The sequence below is a fragment of the Talpa europaea genome (assembly GCF_964194135.1).
Source record: "Talpa europaea genome assembly, chromosome: 11".
Lineage (NCBI taxonomy): Eukaryota > Metazoa > Chordata > Mammalia > Eulipotyphla > Talpidae > Talpa > Talpa europaea.
In genome coordinates this window covers 16893782-16921628 of record NC_140078.1, presented here as the reverse complement: position 1 = coordinate 16921628, position 27847 = coordinate 16893782, and the positions used below count along the sequence as shown (strand labels likewise).

At 47.3% G+C, this 27847-nt stretch overlaps 1 pseudogene across 1 annotated transcript; it reads right to left on the bottom strand.

The window, feature by feature from the left end:
* Positions 1–36: 36 nt before the first annotated feature.
* LOC311179433 (signal-regulatory protein beta-1-like) lies at positions 37–27299 on the bottom strand (annotated as a pseudogene). Its single transcript has 10 exons — positions 27230–27299; positions 22153–22518; positions 20028–20345; positions 19166–19495; positions 17808–17907; positions 14308–14378; positions 3753–4121; positions 1583–1902; positions 715–1043; positions 37–111 (listed from the first exon to the last, which is right to left on the bottom strand). The product of its transcript is annotated as a signal-regulatory protein beta-1-like (transcript).
* Positions 27300–27847: the final 548 nt, after the last annotated feature.

Sequence of the window (27847 nt, the reverse complement as noted above, 5' to 3'; positions counted from 1 at the left end):
GGGGAGGAAACTCGGGGCCAAATCACTGGGGACTCTTCAGTCCACTGGGGCGGCCAAGGACAGTGCAGAGAGCAGCTGCACCTCTCCAGAAGAGGTTTCTGCAGCCAACAGCTACTCAAAGGGGGAAAATTAAGCCCCCACCCGCCACCTCATTGCTCCTTCACTCCCTTCTCTAAAACTATAAAACCACAGGGTATTGAAGTGGACATGAAATCACAGGGGACTAGAACTTGCAGGTCGTGTATTTTAGTGAGTCCTTGTGATGTTTGCTGGCCCACGTCAGCTCCAGACTCACAGTCCACGCCCACAGAGACCGGCCTTTTCACAGAGATGCAGGATCAGCTGGTGATGTTGGCCATGGGGGTGTAGAGACCGGCATGTATTAGAGATTCAGCGGAGCTTGGGGAGCCAAGAGGGGTGGCAGACATGGTTGTTGACGCCGTCATGGGGAGAAGACGGTAAGAGCAGGACCGAGAGTGGAATCATCACCTCTCACTTTCTCTCTTTCGTGCTTACTTTCAAAACCTGCAATGCTCGCTTCTAAATACTTAACCTGTGGTCACGCAGGATGCAGGAAAAGGAATGGGGTGGCTGCTTTAAATTCTGTTAATAGCTATGCATTCTGCATTAGCAATAGAACATGAATTGTTACCATAATATTAGAAAAAGGAGATAAAACATAACAGGTTGGGTGAGTTGGAGCCGAGGCCACACCCCAGTTTCCTCTGTGTCCTGCTTGTCCTGGTGAGCTGAGGCCGCCAGGGTGAGGGCTTTGGAGACCGCAGGCTGCCCGTCATGCTCCACCTGGCAGGTGAGCACCACATTCCCCCTGTGGGCAGAAGCGTTCACCAGGAGCCAGCTCGTGCAGGTGAAGGTCCCATCCTTGTTCTCCAGGAGAGTCGAGGGCTTTTCTGTTCGGGACACGTTTCCGTTCTCCAACCAGGTCAGCTGTAGGTTCCGGGGGTAGAACTCCTTCACCTGGTAGGTGACAATCACCTGGTTCCCTGCCGCGGGATACTGGGAAACCTCCAAGGTGGGCGGAACTGTAACAGCACAGGGCAGAAGCTCTGACCTTATGGCGCAGATAGATCCCAGGGGAGGAGCCCGTCACTGGCCCCCACTGCAGAAGGGCTGTCACCTGGCCCATGCTGGCCAGGCAGCAGCCTCCAACACTGAGGCTCTCTCTGCATGTGTGTGTGATCATTAAGCACAGTGCCCTGCACACAGTAGGTGCGCAAGGACTAGAGGGCACAGGAGGGAAATCAATAGGCCCTGCCCCTGCAGGCAGCAGTGGGATCATAATCACTGTGGCAAATAAATGTAATACCGAAGCACCTCAGGCAGGGCTGTAGGGGGTGACCAGTGATGTGGTGGCTATGGGTAAAGTTTGGGAAACTGCCCACTCACTGCCAGGCACGTGGGAGGTGCTGCCCTGGCAGCTGCTATGGAGACTGGAGGAGTGATCCGCACATGCAGGGCTGGTGATGGCCAAGGATGGTGGGACTGGACTCCAGGACATCTGTGCCTGGAGCGAGTGGGCAGGAGCAGGCTGGGTCTCTGGCAGGGCTTGGGTGGGGTTCACATCTTGGATGGTCTCAGACAAGTTGGCTCTCCCGCGAAGACGGCTGCCCTCCAGGGTGATGTGGGCCACCTTGCAGATGACCTGGGAGTGGAAGTCCCCCGGCGCCAGCTGCACCTTTGCTGTGCTGGAGATGTTGTAGGAAACGGCCTCTCCTGGGGGGTCCACGTTGGGCCGGGGGGCTGGCAGCTCTTTCCTATTTTTGAACCACTTCAGGCTGATGTCTCTGGGGGAGAAGTCTTGGGACTGGCAGGTGAAGGTCACCGTCTGCCCAGGGGTGGCCCTCTCTGTGGGCCCCGATACCACAGGGCGAGAGGGTTTGGCTACGAAGGAGAATTTGTAAGAAGCGTGACTGTGACTCCCACCAAGGATAAATGGGAGACACTGTTCATAACTTCACCTGATTATTGTTTTGTCTCTAGTGTTGCTGGGGTGTCATCACCCTCATTTAGGGACACCCAGGTGTCCTAAATGTGAGCCCAGAGGTGAGCCAGGATCAGGGGATATGACAGGGTTGCAGGCCTGGATTCAGAGTCCCCCTTCTCTCTCTCCAGGGGATTTCCCATCAGTCTGGGCTCAGGAACAACACGATCTTTGTCTCTATAGCTGTTCCTATAGAACCCCGGGAGCCTTTCAAAGGTCAGAGAAGCATTCACAGAAGGAACGCAGGGACACAGGGGTCCTGTGGAGGCTGGAACCAGGCAGCTAGCCCGGAGAGGGCGCTGGGCATCTCCCTTCCTCATCTGTGAAGAGGGACACAAGCTCTCCCTCCCAGGGTGCATGAGGGAAGCAGGCTGAGGAGGCAAGTTTCGTAAGATAAAGAAACAACAGATCAGTGATGAGCCCAGGCCTGGTCTCCCAGCTCTCCCCACGGGCGATGAGGGATTTACTCCAAACTTCTCACTCTGGAAACAATTTCTCAAGTAGGTCTCATCTGTGCCCAGCTCTGACTATAAAGTGAGGGACAGAGGGGTGCTGAATAGGGTTCTCCTTGGCCTCGGGTCAGTTTTCGGTTGGAAACAAGGATCCCTGAGTCTGAGAAGCCATGCTGTCATCTCTCAGTGTCATTAAATATGAGACACAGACACAGGCCTAGAAAGATGCAGAAACTCCTTCCTCATCCTGGTTGCGGCAGAGCCCAGGGGAACACAGGCAGAACCGACATGTGAGTGACCACTTTGGTCTCTGTTCTGCATCCTTGAGCCTATGAGTGTGTTTCTGTGCAAAGTGGTCAAAGCCCCACCCGGGCAGAGGAGTGAGGGTGTGCCCAGCACGGGCGGGTTCACAGCAGGTGCTGACAACCAGCTCCTGTGGCTGCTGTCCCAGTCCTGGTCACCACCCACCCAAGACTGTCTGGGGGTGGGGAGGAAAGTGTGTAAGTGACGCAACCAGGAATGTCGCAAGTCCTCAGCTGCTCTGAAGAACCCCATTGAGGAAAGCAGCAGACACCACTGATGGTGATTCTCTGCCTCTTGTTACTGGCCCTCTAGGAAGCCACTTGGGGGAATGACACCAACATATAAATGAGATCCGAGGTGTTTTTATGAAGCTTTTTTTTTTATGAAAAGCTGCAGCACTTTGAAAGGAAGGAGGACAGACTTTCTCGGGGACATCTTGGGGTTCAGGCAGAAGGCCTGTGGGGATCTCAGCCCCTATTGGCAGCCACTTCAGCTCCCGTTTAAATATTTAGAGGTGGGAGGTTTTCTCAGCAATGAAGCTGGGACCTAAACTGGGTGTCTCGTGTCTTCCTCGGGCCCAGAGGGTGGGAATCAAATCCCAGTGAGGTGAGCTTGTGGGGTGATCAGCGCCTTCATGAGCTGCCAGCACATGCTGTCCAGAAGCAGCACTCCCCAAAAAGTTGTTCACATGGACAGAGAAGCACAAGAAAGCACTTTTGTCAGGGGAAAAAAAAAGCAACTTTTCTTCAGACACATGAGCTGTGGAGACGGGTAGTCTGGGGTTCCAGACCTCACCCCCCATTTCCGAGCCACATGACCTTGAGCACTGGCATGAACTGTGCAGCTTTGCCATCGCCAATCTGTAGAAAGGGGTGAATCAAGCCATGCAGATCAGCACCCACATCCACGCCTGACTCTTAACTGTTGCTCACAGAAAGGAGGGCATGACAGTGACCTGCTGCCACAGGCAGGCGGGGGGCCCCCACAGTACTCACCACTCACGGTGACCTGCGTGCCTGGTCCCGACTTCACTTCTGTGTCAGGGCTCCCTTTCTGGAACTTCACACAGTAGTAGACCCCAGTGTCTGCTGGGGTGATGTTACTGATGCGGATGGAAACGTCCTTGTCTTCTCTGATTGTGACATCTGAGACATGGGTTACTCGGGGGAAGGGGCCTTCTCCTGTTCCTGCTCCCTTGAAACTGTATACTAATTGCTGGCCTGGCCCTGACCCCCTGAGGCACTTAACAGGCCCTATAGGGAGCAGGGAGATCTTGTGGCAGCGCAGAGTGGCCATCTGTCCAGCTGCCACCGACACAGACTTGTCAGGCTGCATCACCTGCAGCTCCTCCTCGCCGGCCTCTCCTGCAGAGAAGCAAAGAGATTACTTGTTCATCCTGCGTGACCCTGACTGCTTTCTCAAGTGTTATCACAAGGACCCGCTGACAAGTGCTCACCTCGAGGGCAACTGGGCTGGACACATGAGTGCATCATCCCCTGGAACTCCCACAACGAGCCTGTAATGTGAGGCTGTTCCAAATGAGGTGGCAGGTTTAGTGCCTAAGGCACTAAAGAGTCATGGTTCACCAATAACTTGGTGGATACTTTCTGTTTTCAGGAGATGTTGCATTTTCAGTCCTTTACCTTGATGGACCATGAAAGTTTTGAGAACATTGGTTTGTGAGAACACACCCAGTGATTGGTATGTTTGTAAGATGTCATTGAACAGCAACTCTGTGGGTGAAGCAACCTCTTCCTGAGATTGTGTGCTCATGATTGGGGATATTCCCTGGCTTTGGTGCTTGAATGACCATGAGTGTGTTGAGCTCCCTATGCACAATGAACAAGGTATTTAATAAGAAGGAAAACATAGTCTCAAATCTGAAATTTTTTTTTCAATTCCATGATCATGGTATATTAATGTCTATTACCGCTATAATTATTTTCAAAAAGTCAAAGGCTTAACTAACAAAATTCCATTAACAGATGAAGGCATAAGCAGAATGTGGCATAAATAAAGGAATATTACTCAACCCTAAAAATTAACGAGATCACAATATGTCTGTTTAGATAGGTATACTTTGACAACATTTTGCTAAAAAATGTCTCTACCGCAGCTGTCCTCGTGCACTGGTGTTCCTTGTTTCTCCATGAAATGACCCCTTAAATGTTCTAGTTGCTTCTCTGTCCAAGTGCTAGTATGTTAAAACTAATGTCAGATCATCACTTTTTTCTTTGACTTTGCAGAGGCACCACTCACAGGAGCCCACATCCTTGAGAAGAGCCGACAAGTCTCCTCTCAGGGCCTCAGCCCATGCTCTTCCGTCAGGAGGGCTCTTCCCCCAAATCCACATGGCTCATGCCACACCTCCTTTTAAACTTTTCTCAAGTTTCTCTCTCAGAGATGCCCACCTACACTGCCTTGTTTAAAATATATCCTGCTACAGATACTTGCAGTTCTCTTATCTCGGAATACTTTCTTTTTTTTCCCTTAACACTGATCCTACCCTAATCCACTATATTTTGTACTTATTTAATGTGTCTATTGTCTGTTGCCATTTCTCCCACTAAAACATAACTCCAAAAGGACAACTACTTTGTCTATTTTATTCAGAAACACACCCCTCATTACTGTATCAGCTTCTGACACATAGTAGGTGTTCAATAAATGGTTGATCATGTGACTGTCCAATGCTAACCTTCCTGAGAACCCACATCTATTTTGAGCGGTAATCCCAAGAGTTTCCCATGGAGATGACTTGGCCAAAGATAAAAATAACTTCCATGAAAAGGAAGAACCCAGGAGAGAAAGTCACAAACCCTCTTTCCCTCACTCTCCATTCCCTAACCTGTGCACAGAAGCTGCAGAAAGCTCATGGGGGGAGACAGGTCACACGCATCCAAGAAGGGTAGTGGTTAACCCGGAAACTCTATAGTCAGACTGTGTGAGCTCAAATCGCAGTTCTACCAGTTAGGGTGAGTGATCTGGCCCATTCTGTGCTTCTGTTATTCTCATCTGTAAGGAGGGGGGATAAGTTAGCTCTTTTAGAGATAATGGTCACAGGAGACAACAACTCCAGCCTTTCCTGCTGTGTCTGGTACATGGTGAGTGTTCAAGAAATTGAAATGTTTTTACTCATCGGATTTCCTGAGGCTGAGAGGCTTCTGGGGATATAGATGACAGAGATAGGAGTGTAGATAGAATTATACATGGGGATAATTTCTCTGTATCCTTCAGGAACCTGCACTTCCCCCTTCTTGTCTCCTCAGCCCATCCAGCATGGAGGAGGGCCTCCAAGGAGGAATGCAATGAATTCCACTCCCAGATTTCCTGAGACTTGAACTGGTGCTGGATGACAGAGCATGGGTAGAGGTGTAAACACAGATGTGGGCATAATGATAGATGTAGACGGTCTAGGTGAGGTTCTGTATTTTTATCCCTTTCTTTCCTTCTCACCCCCATGCAGCATGAGAGCAGGACTGCAAGAAAATAATGCACAGAATTCTACTCTCTTACCAAGGGCGAAGATTCGTTTGGTCTAATAGTTTACGGAAGGAGAAGGGGAAATTTTAGAGAAGTAGAACAGGAAGGGAGTGGAGAGACTCTGAAATCTTAACTTTTGTCAATGTGCACTTCAAAGCTGAGAAATGATTGGAGGGAACAATGGAAAAAAAACCTTTCAAAAATCCCACAAGAGTGTGTGTGTATCTGCACACTTTTCACACGTGTACATACAAGCACATACACCACTACATACATGCATTTGCAAATACATGTGTAGTGCTGTCCTGGCTTGCTAGTATACAAGTAGTATGTTTTGACGATTGTGTATGTTAAATGCTCATTAAAAATATTGGTACACAGCTACACAGTATCCCAATGCATACGGCAAATTAGAAAACAGACAGTAGGGAGTAGAAGAACCACACGCAACCTAACAACTCCTCAGGAAAAAAGCACACCACAAAAAGAAAACCACCCCCCAGATTGCAATGACAGTAACTTGGAAGAACTTCTGAGCCTTCCAGAAAGAGAATTTAAAATTGCCGTGATTAAAAAACTGACAGAAGTCATAAAGGAAAACAATGAAAGGGGAAAATAATCAATGATCAGAAGAATGAAATTGAGTCCCTAAAGAGGGAAGTAAAAGAAATGCAGGAGATCAAAGAATTAATGGAGGCACTAAAGAACTCTAGGAAAAGCAATGAAAGCAGAATAGATGAAATGGAAGAACGAATAAGTTCTCTTGAAGACACAGAAATAAAAGAACCAAAACAGAAAGGGAAAGAGAAGTACGAAGGAAAAAGACTGAAGAAAGACTTCGGGAATTATCTGACTCCATGAGGAAAGGAAATATAAGAGTTATAGGAATCCCAGAAGGAGAGGAGAGAGATGTAGGAACAGAGAAAATATTCAAGGAGATAATTGAAGAGAACTTCCCAAACATGAAGAAGGAGCTGAAAATTGATATACAAGAAGCAAGAAGAACACCAGACTTCCACGATGAAAGGAAAAATACAGCAAGACACATAATAGTAAAGCTCCCAAGAATCCAGGACAAGGAGAAAATAATGAAGCTGACAAGAGGGAAGAAACAGATAACATTCAAAGGAAAACCAATCAGGCTGACATCAGACTTCTCCAAAGAAACACTACGGGCAAGGAGAGAATGGAGGGACATAGTCAACAGACTCCAAGAAACAGATGCCAACCAAGAATACTCTATCCCGCAAAGCTCTCCTTCCTCTATGAAGAAAGAATAAGGACCTTCCCAGACAAACAGAAACTCTGGAATTTCATTACGACTAAACCCCCACTCCAAAAAATACTACAAGGAGTCCTAAAGCCAGAACCTCAGAGGGACGAATAACAACAAAAGAAGGCCAAAAAAAAAAAGTTATTAAAAGAATAAATAAATAAAATCAAAGGAAAGACAAACACAATGGCAAATACAGATGCTAACATATCAATATTAACTCTAAATGTAAATGGACTAAACTCTTCAATAAAGAGACACAGAGTCGCAGGCTGGATTAAGAAACAAAACCCAACCTTTTGCTGTCTCCAGGAAACACATTTAGCTACAAAAGATAAAAATAGACTCAAAGTTAAGGGATGGAAAACAATCCTACAAGCAAATGGACCAAAAAAGAAAGCAGGAACAGCTATACTCATATCAGATAAAACAGATTTCAAACTCAAAAAGATAAAAAGAGACCCCAGCGGTCACTACATTATGATGGAGGGGACAATACTTCAAGAAGAAATAACACTCATTAACATATATTCACCAAACGAAGGAGCACCAAAATATATCAGACAACTATTGTCATCTCTGAAAACACACATCAGAGAAAACACATACGTAGTGGGAGACTTCAACACACCACTATTAACAATGGATAGATCAATGAGACAAAAAATAAGTAAAGACACTAAAGCTCTAAATAAGGATCTAGAGCGCTTGGGCTTAACAGACATCTATAGAACACTAAACCCCAAAAAAACGGAGTACACATTTTGCTCAAGTGCACACAGATCATTCTCCAGGATGGATCACATACTGGGACACAAGACAAACATCAACAGATACACCAAGATTGAAATCATACCAACCTTCTTTTCTGACCATGAAGGCATCAAACTAGAAATAAACCATAAAAAGAAGGCAAGGAACTCTCCTACCTCATGGAGATTGAAAACCACACTACTGGAAGACCACTGGACTAATGAGGAGATCAAAGAAGAAATTAAAAAATTCTTTGAATTGAATGACAAGGAGGACACCAATTTCCTAAATGTATGGGATGCAGCAAAAGCAGTAATAAGAGGAAAATATATAGCAATAGAAGCTCACATCAAGAAACAAGAAAGAACTCAAAGAAACAACCTAATCTCGAAACTCAAAGATCTAGAAAAAGAACTACAAAAAAAACCCCAAAACCAGTAGAAGAAAAGAAATAATAAAAACCAAAGCAGAAATAAATGAAATCAAAACTAAAAAAAACAATCCAAAAGATCAATGACACCAAGAGCTGGTTCTTCGAAAAAATCAATAAAATAGACAACCCCCTAGCCAGGATCACAAAGGAAAAAAGGGAGAAAGCACAAAGAAACAGGATCATAAATGAAAGAGGAGAAATCACAACGGACACAGCAGAAATCAAAAGAATAATCAGTAACTACTATGAACAGTTATATGGAAACAAGTTCAACAATCTAGAGGAGATGGACAAATTCCTACAACTCTACAATCACCCAAAGCTAGATAAAGAAGAAATAGAACACCTAAACAGACCAATTACAAGTAGCGAAATTGAAATGGTAATCAAAAACCTCCCCAAAAACAAAAGCCCAGGACCTGATGGATTTACAAATGAATTCTGCCAAACATTCAGAGACGAATTAGTGCCTATCCTTCACAAACTCTTCCAAAAAATTGAGAAGGAAGGGATAATACCAAACATGTTCTATGAAGCCAACATTACACTAATACCAAAACCGAACAAGGACAACACAAAAAAAGAAAACTACAGGCCAATCTCCCTAATGAACACTGATGCAAAAGTCCTCAATAAAATTTTAGCTCTCAGAATCCAACAATGTATCCATAAGATAATTCACCACGACCAAGTAGGATTCATTCCAGGGACACAAGGATGGTTCAACATCTGAAAATCAATCAATGTTATCCAATACATCAACAAAAAGAAATATAAAAACCATATGATAATATCAACAGATGCTGAGAAAGCTTTCGACAAAGTGCAACACCCATTCATGATAAAAGCCCTTGAAATTCTTGGAATACAAGGAACATACCTCAACATCATAAAGGCCATATATGACAAGCCAACAGCTAGTATCATTCTCAATGGTGAAAAGCTGAAAGCATTTCCATTAAGATCTGGAACAAGACAAGGATGTCCACTCTCACCACTGTTTTTTTTCAGTATAATACTGGAAGTCCTAGCCAGAGCTATAAGACAAGAGAAAGACATAAAAGGAATCCAAATAGGAGAAGAAGAAGTCAAACTATCACTATTTGCAGATGATATGATAATATACATAGAGAACCCCAAAAACTCCACAGAAAAACTAATTCAACTCATCAATCAGTTCAGTAAAGTGGCAGGATACAAAATCAACATGCAAAAGTCAGTAGCCTTCCTATATACAAACAATTAATCTGAAGAAGAAGAAATAAAAAAAAAAACCATCCCTTTTATTATCGAAACCAAAAAAATCAAATACTTGGGAATAAATCTAACAAAAGAGGTAAAGGACCTATACAAAGAAAACTATAAAACACTGTTAAAAGAAATAGAAGAAGACACAAAGAAATGGAAAGACATCCCCTGCTCATGGATTAGAAGAATAAACATTATTAAAATGGCCATCCTACCAAAAGCAATATACAGATTCAGTGCTATTCCAATAAAAATTTCAATGTCATAGATTGCCCACATTAAAAGGGCAACCTGTTTTATTCAAAGTCTATGACTTAACATGTTAATCCCATCCAAAGAGCCTCACAAAAAAAATACCAAAAATAATATTTGACTAAATATCTGGACATCCTGTGTCCCAGTTAGGATGTGAAATTAACCATCTTGAATACTACCTTATCTGGCAAGGAAACTACATCCATCTATTACATAACTAGTAAGGAATCAAAAAGACTTCTCTATGATGGTTACATTGTGAATGGTCAGGCTGAGCAAGAAAACCAGATTCATGAGCAGATGCTAATATCAGGTCACAAGAGGACACTTGATAGTCTGGAAAATAGGGGATGCTTTTGAATGATGTTTAAAATTTTAATATTAGTAAACATTTATCAAAATTCTAAACTGTTTAAATGTGAGGTGTGTTTTTGTGAAGGAGGGCAGATGGTCAAAGACAAATATTTGGGATGTCACAGCAGAAATTCAGGAGGAATTCAGTCACTGGAGAACTAAAGAGTATAATGGCTCTGAGAAAGGCAAGGGCAAATCTAAAAACAAATTTTCACCACTGATGTTGTGAGCTGAATCTCAGAATGTGTTTCCAAAAAAGACTGGACCAGAGGAGTAAGATAAGAGACTACTAATGTGTGATGATTAGCTCAGCAATTATCACTGTATCATTTTTCTGCATTATTACTTTTAAAAATAAAAAATACAATAAATGTTGATCCATTTCACTCTTTGTCTTCAAAATGTGATTAAATTAAATGATTAAACTGATTCTGATCTTAAAAAAATTTCAATGTCATTCTTCAAAGAAATAGAACAATTATTGATGAAATTCATATGGAGCCACCAAAAACCCTGAATAGAACAACTATTGATGAAATTCATATGGAGCCACCAAAAACCCCGAATAGAACAATTATTGATGAAATTCATATGGAGCCACCAAAACCCCCAAAGCTCTCCTGAAAAAAAAAGAAGGGAATGGAGGCATCACACTCCCAGACTTCAAACTATACTACAAAGCCATAATCATCAAAACTGCATGGTATTGGAACAAGAACAGACACACAGACCAATGGAATCAAATAGAAAATCCAGAAATAAACCCACAGATTTATGGTCAACTAATCTTTGACAAAGGAGCAAAGACTATGCATTGGAGCAAAGAAAGTTTGTTCAATAAATGGTGCTGGGAAAACTGGGTCTCTACATGCAAAAGAATGAAGCTTGACCACTACCTCACACCATACACAAAAATCAACTCAAAATGGATTAAAGAACTAGACATAAGACCTGAAACCATAAAATACATAGAAGGAAATATAGGCAAAACAATACGTGATATGCACATCAAAGACATCTTTACAGACACATCACCCAAAGCAGTGATAGTGAAGGCAAAGATAAACAGCTGGGACTACATCAAATTAAAGAGCTTCTGCACAGCAAAAGAGACAATAACAAAAACAAAGAGAAACCCCACCAACTGGGAGAACATTTTTGCACACAACACTAATGATAAAGGACTGATCACAAAAATTTGCAAAGAGCTGATGAGACTCAACAACAACAAAGAAAATAATCCTGTCAAAAAATGGGCAGAAGAGCTAAAAAGAAATTTCTCTGAAGAGGAAATGCAAATGGCCAACAGGCATATGAAAAAATATTCAACATCACTTGTAATCAGGGAAATGCAAATCAAAACTACCATGAGATACCATCTTACACCAGTGAGAATGACACATATTAAAAAAACTAGCAACAACAAATGTTGGCGAGGATGTGGAGAAAAAGGAACTCTCCTGCACTGTTGGTGGGAGTGCAAACTGGTCCAACCACTATGGAGAGCTATGTGGAGATTTCTGGACCTACTAAACATAGAGCTTCCATATGATCCAGCAATTCCACTCCTAGGTATTTACCCAAAGGACACAGAAACATCAATTCCAAAGAGCACCTGCACCCCTATGTTTATAGCAGCACTATTTACAATAGCTAAGCTTTGGAAACAGCCCAAATGCCCAAAAATAGATGACTGGATCAAGAAGTTGTGGTACATATATACCATGGAATATTACTCAGCATTCAAAAAAGATAAACACATGCAATTTGCAGCAACATGGATGGTGCTGGAAGGGATCATGCTCAGCGAAATAAGCCAGAAAGAAAAAGAAAAATACCGGATGGTCTCACTCATAGCAATAATCTAGATAACTTAAATAAGGGACTAGGAAAATGAATAACTATAAGAAAGTGAAAATCAAAATCAACAAACAACTATGAACCAGAGATACTCTATGGGGGTGGGAGGTGGGGAAGGGAGGGATTGGGGTCAAAATAAGGGGGTTGCAATTGTATGGGGAATATAAAAATAAAATTTATTAAAAAAATAAAATGTTACTCAACTATCAAAAAAAAATAGTCAATGGTAGGAAGCCAAGGAATAAAACCTTGGCAAAGTGGGGGGTGCAGGGGTGGAAGAGTTTGAAATACTTTGTTTCCTGGGGTGACTGCTAATTTACTGGGGCAAGAGGTCAACAGGAGACTGCATATCACCCAGAGGGGGTCATGGAGATAGAAGGAAATCTTGTCCTTTAAAAATCATTAAAATAGCACTAAAACTCAAGTCTCTTTTTATAACCACTCACTCCCCACTCACCCTCCTGCTGAACTTCCAGATCGATTCCAAACCATTTACGAGATTTCTGTCCTGAGAAATTGCTCTCGAGACTTCCCCATGCGGTTGTCGTCCCCACTAGCGGAGCTTGGAGAAGGGCTTCCTGACACACCTGGTTATTGTCAATAAAGTGAGGCAGAAGGTCAACTATGAAATCCCCTGTTTCTTCTAGACTAACCTTTGCCTGGTCATTGATCATTCAGAACTCACAGGTGAAGGGGAAATGTGTGGGTCGGAGGAAGGGGACCCAGTTCCAGTCCTAGCCCTGGCTTTCCTGTAACGTGAGTAGCTTTGTCTTTCTGAGTCTGTTTCTGCAACAGGGGGGTCCTCAGGGAAAGGGGAGGTTCCAGGCTCCCTGCCCCAACCAAGGGAGAGTGAAGCTGAGCAGGGAGGAGAAGAAGCTGCAGAGGACACTGGGGAAGGAGGAGGCACATGGAACAGAGACGTGAAGAAGCGGCACTGGCTTCTTGGCTCTTGCACCAGGGACTTGGGGGACGTGGAAGGAGACCCCTGAAACAGACTTGGATGAGAGGCCCCGTGGGGAGGCTGACCACGGCAGCATTTATCTTGATTTTGATTTGGCTTTTTTCCTTCCAGACTTGTCTGACCTCTTCTGCCTCTTTTCCATGGGTCCCTACCAGAAGGTGCCTTAGACTTGGGGTAAGATTTTGGGCCTCAGCAGCCCTGCTTTGAGTCAACCCTATTTGGCTGGGCATTTACCCACAAGGGAATGAGTCACTTTGGGTGTTTCATGTGAAAATTATTTTACCTATTCCTTCCCTTCTCTTTATTGCACACTAATTGTATTAAAGTTCTTTTCTGTTGAAAAACAAAAAAATAAAAATAAAAATATTGGTACATAGTAACATCTATCATCCATAACAAAAGTTTGTGAGCACAAAGCAGAATTTCAATCCTGTCCTAACTCCTGTTCCTCTGTCCTAGCTCTCTGTCCTATATCTAGATTCTACTTCCTTCTCCACATGTCTAACTTTTCTGCAAGAGCCTCCACTGAGTAGCCAACAGCATAACGTGGTAAAAAGAATGAATGTTGAAGTTGTTGGCCCTTGACTTGAATTCCGGCTTCTCCACAGACTTGGGTAGATGGTGTTGGTTTCCCCGACTGCAAAGCAGGGACAATAATTGTTGTTATAAACAATTATGCTGTGAGGATCAGCCAAGTTAACACACTCACCAAACCATCATCTCTTTTGATGTCCCTGATAACAGTTGCAGGTGACAGATTACAGAAAATTTGCTCAGATCCCTGATTCTGTGCTCTCAAGTAATGTCTAGTCCTTGGCTCTCTGTGGTAGCCCCAGTGGGCTTACATTTGTTTACCTGAATGCCCTACAACTCCTTAGCTAAAGAGACATCCAGGGCAGGGAAGGGGGATCTTCCCATGGCCATGCTCACCTGTGAGTCCCAGCAGTAAAGCCAGCAGCAGGCAAGGAGACTGGTGGGTCCAGGAGGCAGGGGCAGGCATCCTGGAAGTGGAGGAGCCTGCTCTGTCCGGGTGTGTGCTGGGAGCCCAGACTCTGCTCTGTGGAGAGGAGACCCTTCTGTGATACAAGAGGAAGCTCACATCAGTGGTGAAATGACGAGGTGTTGCCACACTTCCACTGTGAAGCTGGGATGGAGGGAGTTTAAGGTCAGGAGCTTCTCATATGTGTTCAGAGACTTGTGTAGCCTCGTAGAAATAGTGCCTCACCCTTGGGCCCTGTGCTCTCTGCACTTGCTTGCTACCCCTTCTGGGGTCTCTGTGACTGTCCATTTAGGAGCCCCAGGAAAAGAGAATCCCACAGGGATACAAGCTGTGTCCCACACGCCCATGGCCAGGCCCTAGGATGCGAGTGGCTGGTAGCCAGTCTGTGCCCCTCCACCAAGAGCTGCTCACAGTCCAAGGGCCCACTGAGGACTACAATAGTGAGAAACTAGGAAAGGTGTTTAAGAAGACTTTTGCCTGCAGTGGTCTGTAACTGAGCATCCAGAACACGGAGATGTCATCACTACAGATGACCAGCGCAAGCTGGCCTGGGAGAGACTGGACTGGCCAGGGCTCACCAGCTAAGGTTGTTGGGTTTCAAGAGCTTGTGGCTCACTGAAGCTTTGGTAAGGATTTTCTTACAGTGGATAAAATTTCCCTTCAGTCCCTTGACACAAGTTCAAAAACCTCAAGGTGTATAATGTAATCATATGGAGGGTCTGCTTTTAACTGGGTCAAGTGTAACTCCTTCAGGCAATATTCTGAAAAGGGGCATAAAAAGTATATAACAGGGGGCCTCCCCGGTGGCGCAGTGGGTTGAGTGTGGTGCTGTGAAGCTGTCTGCAGCCTCTGCAGCACGGGTTCAATTCCTAGCCGGCCAGGGAGATACCCACATGGTGCAGCAGACCTCTCCTCTCTTGCCTACTGCTCCCCTAAGCGGTGTTTTCGGTCCATCTGCTTGTTCTGCTCCCTGCTCTGTCTCTGGTGAATTCTCTCACCTTCCGCACTTCTGGTCTATACCCCATTCTTGCATAAATAAATAGATAAATCTTTAGAAAAATATAATAGGGTGATATCAGGGTGATGAGGATAGATAGTGTGCATGTGAGAGGTATGAGGCTGGGGTAACTGAACAGTGTATCTCCATCACCCCTTGTGGGGAGACAATAAATAATCCCTAAGAGAGAGAAATCAAAACATAGCAATACAAGTATATCCTCTGTGAGATACAGCAGTAAAACCAAAAACACTCAGTTGAAAGCATTGAAAAGAATTGCTTCTGGGGGGTGGTCATGGTTATATTAGGTGAGTCCAGCTTTCCTATTAGAACTTGTGGAACGACTTGACTTTCAAACCATGTGCATATGAGCCTAAGATGTAGGTAAAAACTGATTTTCAATCATTAGGTTAATGTTACAAGAGTTACCCCCAAAGAAAACATACCAATAGTAGTAGTCGGTGTCCTGTGCTCTTACTGAACATAAGATCTTTGCTCTGAACACAATCCCATACCACAGTCGTGAGTCATTGAAAACAGTGATAATACACTTTCATATTCACCGACTGGGAATTGTTAAAGAAAGCTCTAACTAGAGACTCATAAAATCATCATGGGAAAGCTCTAAAATTATGAATTGAAAGTCATAAAACAAAACTAAAATAGATGTATGTCATGAGTGGGAAAAGTCAATACATGGAAGATTTCAGTTGACGAAAATAATATGTAAATTCAATGCGATCAAATAATGATCAAATAATGATTCTAAAGGAGATTCCATGAAACATGACAGTTTGATTCTAAGATCACTTAGTCCTGAAGAATCATGACAATTTTAGACAAGAAAAGGGGAAACTTTGCTCAAAGTGGTCTCAAAATCTTTTTACAAGGCCGTTCTTCTTGTCTATGTAGCTTTGACTATTAGATGATTAGCTCAATGAAACAAAGTCCTCATAAAAAGAACCACAGGTGTCTACAGAAACTTGATATAAAGTGAAGGGCAGCGAAGATCAGTGAGTGCTGGGTAACTTACCCGTGTGGGCGAAAATTATAACGTGACTACCCCTTACACACGCACACACAGCAGATCAGCATAGCTAGATCAAAAGCATGAATCAAAGAAGCAACACTTGATCAGAAAGTGAAAACTCTTCTGCACAACCAGGCCCCCAAATGACACAACATGCAGCTCTGCAGGCCACGCTAGAAGGGCGAGGGGTGCTGTCCCGGATGGGGGGAGGACACCAAGATAAGAGTCTTATTGGGAAGTTGTACTTCAAAGCACCAGGTAAAGTTTCAACATTCAGTATGAGAAGAAATATAAATTGTGGCATATTCCTCAATAGGAGACTACAGAGCAGTAGAAAAACCAGTCATATAATACCCTTCAAGGGCTACGCGGGATGAGATGAAGGCATGCTTGTTGTGGAGTCAAAGCGGGTTTTAATGTGGTTTTCTCAGAGCAAATTGCACGACCTGCCCTAGTTTCCGTTTTCTTCCCTGGCTTGTGGCCGACGATGGTGGAACCAGCTCTGATGCAGTGACTGGCGTCGTCCCTCTCTGGGTCTCACTCCCAGCAGCCCCTAGTTCCCATCCCACTGCACTCTGGCCATGTGATGAGAACCAAAAGCTGCTGACTGGGAATTCTGCGGGTGTGCATTCCTGAGAGGCCCCTGGATGGAGCCAGCTCTGGGGTCAGCCTGTGAGAAGGGACAGCAGGGTGGGGGCAGCAGGTCACTGGGGGAGGAGCCTGGGGAGCAGAGTCTGTGGTTGCTCTTGTCCCTCCTCCTCTAGGCGGGCCCTTCAGGAAGGGAGGAGGCTGCAGAGCAGAGGTGCAGACAGCAGGGAGGAGGGAGGAAGCTGCAGGAGACATGTCACATTTAATGACCTGCCCATGCTCAGGACGCACTCCCTGTGTGTCTCTCATGGCTCTGGTACTGCTCTCTTGGGCACTCTCCTAGACAGGCCTCTGCACCTCAGCCTTTGCTCTCGCCCTTGTGCTGACGCCTCCGACCCTTCCGCGCCAGAGCCCCAGAAGCACCTCAGAGCAGCAAACCTGGGACTCCTCAACACTCCCCTCATTGTGGATTCCTTTCCACCCACGGAGTCCCCATGTTCAAAATATCTAGACATGGTCTCCAAGGGAGCCCCTCACTGCAGCCCTCTATTCAGGACCCTGCCTGTTTCTTCCACAGCACCCCAAGGCTCCCCAGTCACTCTGGAACACCCTCTGCAGTTCCCCAAACACTTTCTGGATGCTGGGATGTTTAGAGGGACCTAAGCCTCCTGAGGGTGTTGAGGGAGGTGTGTCAGCTTCTCTTATCTCCTGGGAGGCCTGACCATGTGTGACCTGTGGGTTGCCCTCCTGCTGACCTTGCCCCTCCCGGGACTGACCTTGGCCTGCCCTCCCTCCCCAGGACTCACAGTCAGGGCCTCTGCTTCCTGTGCACGTAGGAGGCAGAGACACCCACCAGCACCAGCACCTTAGAGCCCAGGAGCAGAGCGATGAGGAGTGGCATGGACTGCTCTTTGCCTGGAAGACAAGGGAGAGAAGGCACCATTAGGGGCCACACTGGAGCCCTTCCCTGGGCCTCCACTACCCACTGGGCTCCCCTGGTCCGTCAACCCTCTGAAGCTTGAACCTGCGTCCTTCTCTAGATTAAGGCAGGAATCAGGGTAAAGAGCTTCCTGAGGTGCCGGAGGGTGATGACCGTGCTCTACTGATTACGAATGTGAGGTTCAGAGAGTTGAGGGGGCCCTGCAAGAGCAGTGTGACCAAAACAAGGAAAATCCATCACTGTCTGTAGGATGATGCCAGATTTGCTCTTTGCACAAGAAGACTCAAACCTCAGGGTCTCCTGAGTGACCTACCACATGGGCAAGGAGAGTGCGGGAGGCTCTTGGGGGAGGGAGTCCAGGCCGCCCGCTCCCCAGGAGTGGGCTCCATGGTGGAGGGGGCCCTGCAGTGTCTGACCTGTGAGAACAGCTGCTGGGGGCACCTGGGGAGTGAGGAAAGGGGCTGATGTTTGGGCGGGGCTACAATTGGGCCCTGGTGGGACCTGAGATGTGGGGTGTGCCCCTTGGGCCAAATCACCGGCGCCCCTCTGTCCACTGGGGTGGCCAAGGACAGTGCAGAGAGCAGCTGCTTCTCTCCAGAAATGGTCTCTGCAGCCAACAGCTACTCAAAGGGGGAAAATTAATCCCCACCCGCCACCTTGTTGCTCCTTGACTCCTTTCTCTATAACTCTAAAACCGCAGGGTATTGACGTGGACATGAAGTCACAGGGGACTGAATCTTGCAGGTGTGTATTTTAGTGAGTCCTTGTGATGTTTGCTGGCCACGTCAGCTCCAGACTCACACTCCACGCCCACGGAGACTGGCCACTACTTCACAGACAGAGGCGCAGCATCAGCCGGTGACGCTGATCATAGGGGTGTAGAGACCAGAAAAGACTAGAGATTCAGTGGATTGTGGGGAGCCAGGAGGGGTGGCTGACCTGGCTATTGCAGCCACTATAGGGGGAAGATGGTAGGATCAGGACTGAGAGTGGGAGCATCACCTCCAATCCCCACTTTCTCTATTTGGACTTACGTCCCTGACCTGCAATGCTCGGTTCTGAACACTTGACCTGTGGGCACTCAGGGTGTGAAAATTGGGATGAGGCGGCTCCTTTATATTCTGTTCATAGCTGTACATTCTAGATTATCAATAACACATGAATTGTTACTGGTGGCACTAAAAAAAAAAGATAAAATGTAAAAGGTTGGGTCAGTTGGAGCTGAGGCCTGACCTGAAGTTACACCTGTGTCCTGCTTGTCCTGGTGAGCTGAGGCCACCAGGGTGAGGGCTTTGGAGACCGCGGGCTGCCCGTCATGCTCCACCTGGCAGGTGAGCACCACATTCCCCCTGTGGGCAGAAGCGTTCACCAGGAGGCAGCTCATGTAGGTGAAGGTCCCATCCTTGTTCTTTAGGAGAGTCGAGGGCTTTTCTGTTCGGGACACGTTTCCGTTCTCCAACCAGGTCAGCTGTAGGTTCCGGGGGTAGAACGCCTTCACCTGGCAGGTGACAATCACCTGGTTCCCTGCCACGGGATACTGGGAAACCTCCAAGGTGGGCGGAACTGTAACAGCACAGGGCAGAAGCTCTGACCTTATGGCACAGATCCCAGGGGAGGGCCCCATCACTTGACCCCCACCGCAGCAGTTGCGTCACCCAGGACATGCTGGGCAGGCAGCCGGCCTCCAACACTGAGGCTCTCTCTGCATGTGTGTGCGACCACTAAGCAGAGTGCCCAGATGCTCAAGGACTGGAGGGTAATAGGAGGGAAATCAACAGGCCCCGCCCCTGCAGGCAATGGTGGGATCACAATCACTGTGGCAAATAAATACCATCCCCAAGCACCTTGGGCAGGGCTATAGAGGGTGCCCAGTGATGTGGTGGCTATGGGTTAAGTTCAGGAAGCTGCCCACTCACTGCCGGGCACGTGGGAGGTGCTGCCCTGGCAGCTGCCGGGGAGACTGGGGGAGTGACCCACACATGCAGGGCTGGTGATGGCCAAGGATGGTGGGACTGGACTCCAGAACATCAGCGCCTGGAGTGAGTGGGGAGGAGCAGGCTGTGTCTCAGGCAGGGTTGGGCTGGGGGGTTCACACCTCGGATGATCTCAGACAAGTTGGCTGTCCCGCGAAGACCGCCGCCCTGCAGGGTGACGTGGGACACCTCGCAGATAACCTGGGAGAGGACGTCCCCGGACGCCAGCTGCACCATGGCTGTGCTGGAGACACTGTAGGAAACGGCCTCTCCTGGGGGGTCCACGTTGGGCCGGGGGGCTGGCAGCTCTTTCCTATTTTTGAACCACTTCAGGCTGATGTCTCTGGGGGAGAAGCTGTGGGACTGGCAGGTGAAGGTCACTGTCTGCCCAGGGGTGGCCCTCTCTGTGGGCCCCGATACCACAGGGGGAGAGGGTTTGGCTACGAAGGAACATTTGTAACAATAAGCGTGACTGACTCCCCAAGGATAAGTGGGTGACACTGTTTATAACTTCACCTGATTATTAAATGAGGGTGTCATCACCCTCATTTAGGGACACCCAGGTTCCCAGAGGTGAACCAGGATCAGGGAATGTGACAGGGTTGCAGGCCTGGGTGCAGAGTCCCCCTCTCTAGCTCTGGGGGATTTCCCATCAGTCTGGGCTCAGGAACAACATGACCTTGGTCTCTATAGCTGTTCCTGACCTGCCAGCCTGGGAGCATTTCCAAGGTCAGAGAAGCAACACAGGAGGAAAGCAGTGGGACAGGGGATCTGCGGAGGCTGGAACCAGGCTGCCAGTCCAGGAGAGGGGGCCGGGCCCCTCCCTCATGCATCTGTGAAACTGGACGCATGCTCTTGCTCCTGGGATGCATGAGGGAAGCAGGCCGCGGAGGCAAGTTTCATAAGATAAACGCAGATCAGTGATGAGCCCAGGCCTGGTCTCCCAGCTCTCCCCGTGGGCGGTGAGGGATTTAATTCAAACTTTTCATTCTTTAAACAATTTCCAAGTAGGTCTCAATTGTGCCCAGCTCTGATTAAAAGGGAGGGTACAGATGATGGTGAATAGGGGTTCTCCTTGGCCTCAGGGTCAGGTTCGGCTGGAAAGAAGTTCCCTGAGCCTGAGAAAGCCAAGGCGGGTGTCTCTCAGTGTCATTAAATAAGAGACAGACACAGGCCTGGAAAGTGTCAGAAGCGACTCTCTCATCCTGGGGAGGGGCAGAACCCAGGGGACTGCAGGCAGAACCGGCATGTGAGTGACCACTTTGGTCTCTGTTCTGCATCCTTGAGCCTCCATGTGTGTTTTTGTGCAAAGTGATCAAAGCCTCACCCCGGCAGAGGAGTGAGGATGTGTCCACTCAGGCAGGTTCACAGCAGGTGCTGACATCCAGCTCCTGTGGCTGCTGTCCCCGTCCTGGTCACCACCCACCTGACACTGTCTGGGGTGGGGGGAAGCGTGTAGGGGACACAACCAGGAATGTCGCAAGTCCTCAGCTGCTCTGAAAAACCCCATTGAGGAAAGCAGCAGACACCACTGATGGTGATTCTCTGCCTCTTGTTACAGACCCGCTAAGAAGCCATTTGGGGGAATGACACCCACACATAAATGAGATCCGAGGTGTTTTTATGAAGTTTTTTCTTTATGGGAAGCTGCAGCACTTTGAAAGAAAGGAGGGCAGACTTCCTCAGGAACATCTTGGGGTTCAGGCAGAAGCCTGTGGGGATCTCAGCCCCTATTTGCAGCTGCCTCAGCTCCCATTTAAATATTTAGAGGTGGGAGTTTTTCCCAGCAATGAAGCTGGGTCCTAAACTGGGTGTCTCATTTCTTCCTGAGGCCCAGAGGGTGGGAATCCAACCCCAGTGAGGTGAGCTCTGTGGGGCAACCAGGGGCTCCATGAGCCCATGCTGTTCAGAAGTAGCACACCTCAAAAAGTTGCTCACATGGACAGAGGAGCACAAGGAAACACTTTTGTCTGGGTAAAAAAAAAAATGCAACTTTTCTTCAGACACCTGAACTGTGCAGCAAGGTAGTCTGGGGTTCCAGACCGCATTCCCATTTCCCAGCCACATGACCTTGAGCAACTGGCATGATTTGTGTAGCCTCGACTTCCACGGTCTGTAGAATGGGGTGAATCAAGCCATGTAGATCAGCACCCACATCCACGCCTGACTCTTAGGTGTTGCTCACAAAAAGGAGGGCGTGACAGTGACCTGCAGCCACACGCAGGTGGGGGACCCCACGGTACTCACCACTCACGGTGACCTGTGTGCCTAGTCCCGACTTCACTTCTGTGTCAGGGCTCCCTCTCTGGAACTTCACACAGTAGTAGACCCCAGTGTCTGCTAGGGTCATGCTACTGATGCGGATGGAAAAGTCCTTGTTATCTCTGATTGTGACATCTGAGACACTGGTTACTCGGGGGAAGGGGCCTTCGTCTCTTGCTCCTTTGAAACTGTAGGCTAACTGCCGGCCTAGTCCCGATCCCCTGAACCACCTGACTGTCCCCACAGGGAGCAGGGAGGTCAGGGAGCAGCGCAGAGTGGCCGTCTCTCCGACTGCCACGGACACGTACTTGTCAGGCTGGATCACCTGCAGCTCCTCCTCGCCAGCCGCTCCTGCAGGGAAGCACAGTGGTTACTCGTTTATCCTGCGTGACCCTGTGGGCTTTCTCAGAGGTATCACCAGAACCTGCTGACAAGTGCTCACCTCGGGGGTTCCTGGGCTCAGCACATGGGGATGTCAACACATGGAACCCCCCACAACGAACCTGTAATGTGAGGCTGTTCCTAATGAGGACACTGAGGCACAGGGAGGGTGAGGTGGCAGGATTAGTGCCTGAGCCATCTCTGGAAGGGTCATGCTACACCAAATACTGGCTGGACACTTTGTGGTCTCAGGAGATGTTGCATTCCAGTCCTTTACATTCATGGACACGAGAGTATTGAGACCATTGGTTGGTGGCGGAAGTAATGGATGTGTTGTAGGATGGATTGAACAGCAAGAACCTCTGTGTGTCCAGCAACCTCTTCCATAGATCATGTGCTCATGACAGGGGTGTTTCCAGGGTGCGTGCATGAGCATGAGGTGTTGAGCTCCCTAAAAGCAGTGAACGAGGTATTTAATAAACGGAAAACATGGTCTCAAGTCTGGGCTTTTTTCCAATTTCACGATCATGGTATATTTGTGTCTATTACTGCTATAAATGTTTTTCTAAAAGTCAATGGGTTATTGGGCCTCTCCAGTGGCGCAGCGGTTGAGCGCTGGGTTGCGAAGCTGCCGGTGGCCTCTGCGGCACGGTTCGATCCCTGGCTGCTCCCTGGCCACCTGAGGAGGGTCCCACATGGCATGCAGACCTCTCCTGCCGCCCGCTGCTCCCCTCAGCAGTGTACTTCAGTCCTTCTGCCTGCTCTGCTCCCTGCTCTGGCTCTGGTGAATTCTCTCACCCTCCCGTGCTTCTGACTGTACCCAGTGCATGTATAAACAAACAAACAAACAAACAAATAAGTAAATAAATAACATGCCTCTAAAAAAAAAAAAGAGTCAATGGATTAAAATAATGAATTTCCATTAACAGATGAAGGCATAAACAGAATGTGCCATAAATAATGGAATATTACTCAGCCCTAAAGAGGGAATTAGATCATTTATGTCCTTTTACATTGATAAAAGTTGACAACATTTTACTAAATAAAATGAACCAGAAAAAAAGGATTGATACGCAGTTCTAATTACATGAAATATTTAGAATTAGCAAATTCATAGAGACAAGTAAGAGCATAAGGGTAACCTTGGGCTGCTGGGGAAGAATAATAGCGAATTTATTGTTAGTGGGTACAGAGACTTCTCCCAGGATATTGAAAAGATTGTGACATGCATCCTGGTGTCAGTTTGAAATAATGTGAACGTACTTGATGCCGCTGAATCACATCCTAAAAAAGGTTCAATGGTGAGTTTTATGTGATGTGTGTTTTGCCACAATGTAAAATATGTGGTCATGCACGGTGACTACCCTGAGTCATGCCTTTGAGCTGGGCTAAGTGGCTCAAAGCTGGGGGACTTGAGAACCCTGCTCTAGAAGGTGGAGATGGAACCAGTGGGCAAGACAGCAAGGAGGGAGCGACCTCAGCCTATGTATGAAAGAACTGGGGGTGTGCCCGTGTTGGGACCCTGGGTAGTGAGCTGCAGAGACAGGAGTGGTCCGTGGTCATGTACCTGCAGGTGCAGCACTTTGCTGTTCATTTTCACTGCAGCTGCACTACCTGGTTTCTGGAGATAACAGAGAAATGCCAGAACATTCCTTCTTGTTCAAAGTGTCCTAAAACAGGCATGAGCCCAGGTGGTAGGGCTAAATCAGGGGAGCAGATTGTTGGTGGACTCAAACAAATCCTCTGGCTTTTTTTATTTCTTATGACACAATTTGCGGTTCACCTTGTCAGAGTGTGATCTGGGAAGACCCACCCACCTCCCACCCTTTGTCACAAACATGCCCTAAGGAGGCACAGGCTGTAGAGGGCGGGGCCTTTGGTGTGTCTCGATCACAGAGGGAGTGGTTAATTTCAAGGAGGATTTTGGGTGGTGGGGTAGACAAAAATGGCAAGAAATATGACTGGAGGGAGAAATGGAGGAGGGAAAGAAGATCAGACAGTCAGCAGTAGCCACATCATGGGGAAGTGTCATCCCTGTCTCTGTGGCTCCCGCATTTACATCTCTGACAGACCTTTTCCCTGAAAGTCCCCTGGACATGGTGCTTGGATGGAAAAGCACAGCTCACAGTTGACAGGTCTCCCTCTGTCTCCTGAGGCCCATTATTCTTCCAGAGGCTCAGACACAAATATTTGCCTCCTTCTCTTCCATCCAAATCCCGCGGGTCAGAGAATCTGTTGCTGCTTCATCATGTGTCTGAGGTCTGACCTCGCCGTCTCTACAGCAGCTGTCCTCATGCACCAGTGTTCCTTGTTTCTCCAAGGAATCTCCTCTTATATGTTTTTTCTACTTGCCTCTCTGTCCGAGTGCTAGCATGATTAAAGCTAATGTCAGATCATCATGTCTCTCTCTGACTTTGCAGTGGCACCACTCACGGGAGCCCACATCCTTGAACAGAACAGAAAAGCCTCCACGCAGGGCCTCTGCCCGTGCTGCTCCCTGTCAGGAGGGCTCTAACCTAGAATCTACCTATCTCATCCCACACCTCCTTTAACCTTTGCTCAAGTTTCTCTCTCAGAGATGCCACCCACGCTGTCCTTTAAAAAAATCCATCCTGCTCCAGATACTGGCAGTTCTCCTACCTGGGATACTTTCATTCTGTGCCCTTCACACGGGTCAGACCCTAACACACCGTGTCTTGCACTTACCTAGCGTGTCTATTGTCTGCTGTCATTTCTCCCATGAGACATAACCCCAAGAGGGCAACGACCTTGTCTCTTTCCTTTAGCAACTCACCTCTCCTGCCCGTAACAGCGCCTGACACAGAGTAGACTTTTGCACCTCCCGGAGACCCCAGTGTCTATTTTGAGCGGAAATCCCGAGAGTTTCCCCTGGAGATGACTTGGTCTAATACGCAAACAGCTTCCAGGAAGAGGAAGAACCCAGAGAAGAAAGTCACAAACCCTCTTTCCCTCACTCTCCCTTCCCCCACCCCCGCACAGAAGCTGCAGAAAGCTCCTGGGGTGGAGACGGGTCAGAGGCATCCGAGAAGGGTGGTGGTTAACCCGGGAACTCTAGTCAGACTGTGTGAGAACAAATCGCAGCTCTACTAGTTAGGGTAAGTGACCTTGAACCTCTCTGTGCTTCTGTTATTCCATCTGTAAGGAGGGGGGATAAATTAGCTCTCTCAGAGACAATGGTCACAGGAGATGACACCTCCAGGCCTTTCCTGCTGTGTCTGGTACATGGTGAGGGTTCAAGAAATTGAAATGATTTTACTCATCGGATTTCCTGAGGCTGTGGGCGCAAGGACAGATGGAGACGGTCTAGGTGAGGCTCTGTGTTTCCATCCCCTTCTTTCCTCCTCACCCCTGTGCAGTGTGAGAGCAGGACTCCAAGAAAATCATGCACACACTTTACTCTCTTACCAAGGGTGAAGAATTTTTTGTCTAATAGTTTCAAGAAGGACAAGGGGGAATTTGGAGAAGTAGAAGGGGAAGGAAGAGAGTAGAGAGACTCTGAGAACTAAACTTTTGTCAATGTGCACTTCATGCAGACTGAGAAATGATTGGAGAGAACAATGATAAAAAACCTTTTCAAAAATCCCACAAGTGTGTGTGTCTGCACACTTCTCACACCTGTACATACATGCACATCCACCACAACATGCATTTGCAAATACATGTGAAGTGCTGTCCTGGCTTGCTAGTATACAAGGAGTATGTTTTGAGGATTGTGTATGTTAAATGCTCATTAAAAATATTGGTATATAGGGCCTCCCCGGTGGCGCAGTGGTTGAGCACTGGGTTGCAAAGCAGCCCGCTGCCTCTACAGCGCCGGTTCCATCCCCGGCTTCTCCCCGGCCACCACAGGAGGGTCCCACATGGCGCGCAGACCTCTCCTGCCGCCCGCTGCTCCCTCAGCAGTGTACTTCGGTCCTTCTGCCTGCTCTGCTCCCCGCTCTGGCTCTGGTGAATTCTCTCACCCTCCCATGCTTCTGACTGTACCCAGTGCTTGTATAAATAAGTAAATAAATAAATAAAATAATCTTAAAAACAAATAAATAAATAAATAAATAAAACGCAAAACAAAAAATATTGGTATATAGTAACACATCATTAACAAAAGTTTGGGAGCACACACAGCAGATTTTCAACCCTGTCCTACCTCCTGTTTCTGGGTCCTAGATGTCTGTCCTATCTCTATTCTGCTAGTTTCTCCATATGTCTAACTTTTCTACAAGAGCCTCCACTGAGTAGCCAACAGCATAACGTGGTAAAAAGAATGAATCCAGGAGTTCTTGGCCCTAGACTTAAATTCTGGCTTCTCCACAGACTTGGGTAGATGGAACTGGGCAAATTATGCTCTCTGCTTCGGTTTCCCCTTCTGCAAACCATCATCATTATAAACAGTTATGATGTGAGGATCAGCAAAGTTAACACACTCATCAAACCATCATCTGTTTTCATGTCCCTGATAACAATTGCAGGTGACAGAGCCACAGAAAAGTTGCTCTGACCCCCTGTTCCGTGCATTCAAATAATGTCTAGTTCTTGGCTCTCTGTGGTAGCCTGGGGGATAGCAGTGGGGGTGCTTATCCTTGTTTATCTGAATGCCCTACAACTCCTTGGTTAAAAAGGCATCCAGGGCAGGGAGGGGGGATCTTCCCATGGCCATGCTCACCTGTGAGTCCCAGCACTAAAGCCAGCAGCAGGCAAGGAGACTGGTGGGTCCAGGAGACAGGGGCAGGCATCCTGGAACTGGAGGAATCTGCTCTGTCCGGGTGTGTGCTGGGAGCCCAGACTCTGCTCTGTGGAAAGGAGGCCCTTGTGCGACACAAGAGGAAGCTCACATCAGTGGTGAAATGACGAGGTGTTGACACACTTCCACTGTGAAGCTGGGATGGAGGGAAGCTTAAGGTCAGGAGCTTCTCATATGTTTTCAGAGACTTGTGCAGCCTCGTAGAAATAGTGCTTCTTCCGTCGGGGTGGCCTGGGCTCTCTCCACTTGCCTGCTACTCCCTCTTAGGGTCACAGTGATTCTCCATTCAGTAGCCCCAGGAAAAGAGAATCCCATAGGGATACAAGGTGTGTCTCACAGGCCCATGCCCAAGGCTCTAGGGTGAATGGCTGGTGGCCATTCTTGCCCCTCCACCAAAGTAACAGTCCAAGCACAGTCCAAGAGACTGCTGAGGATTACTATGGTGAGAACTAGGAAAGGTGTTTAAGAAGACATTTGCCTGCAGTCGTCTGTAACTGAGCATCCAGAACATGGAGTTGTCATCACTACAGATGACCAGTG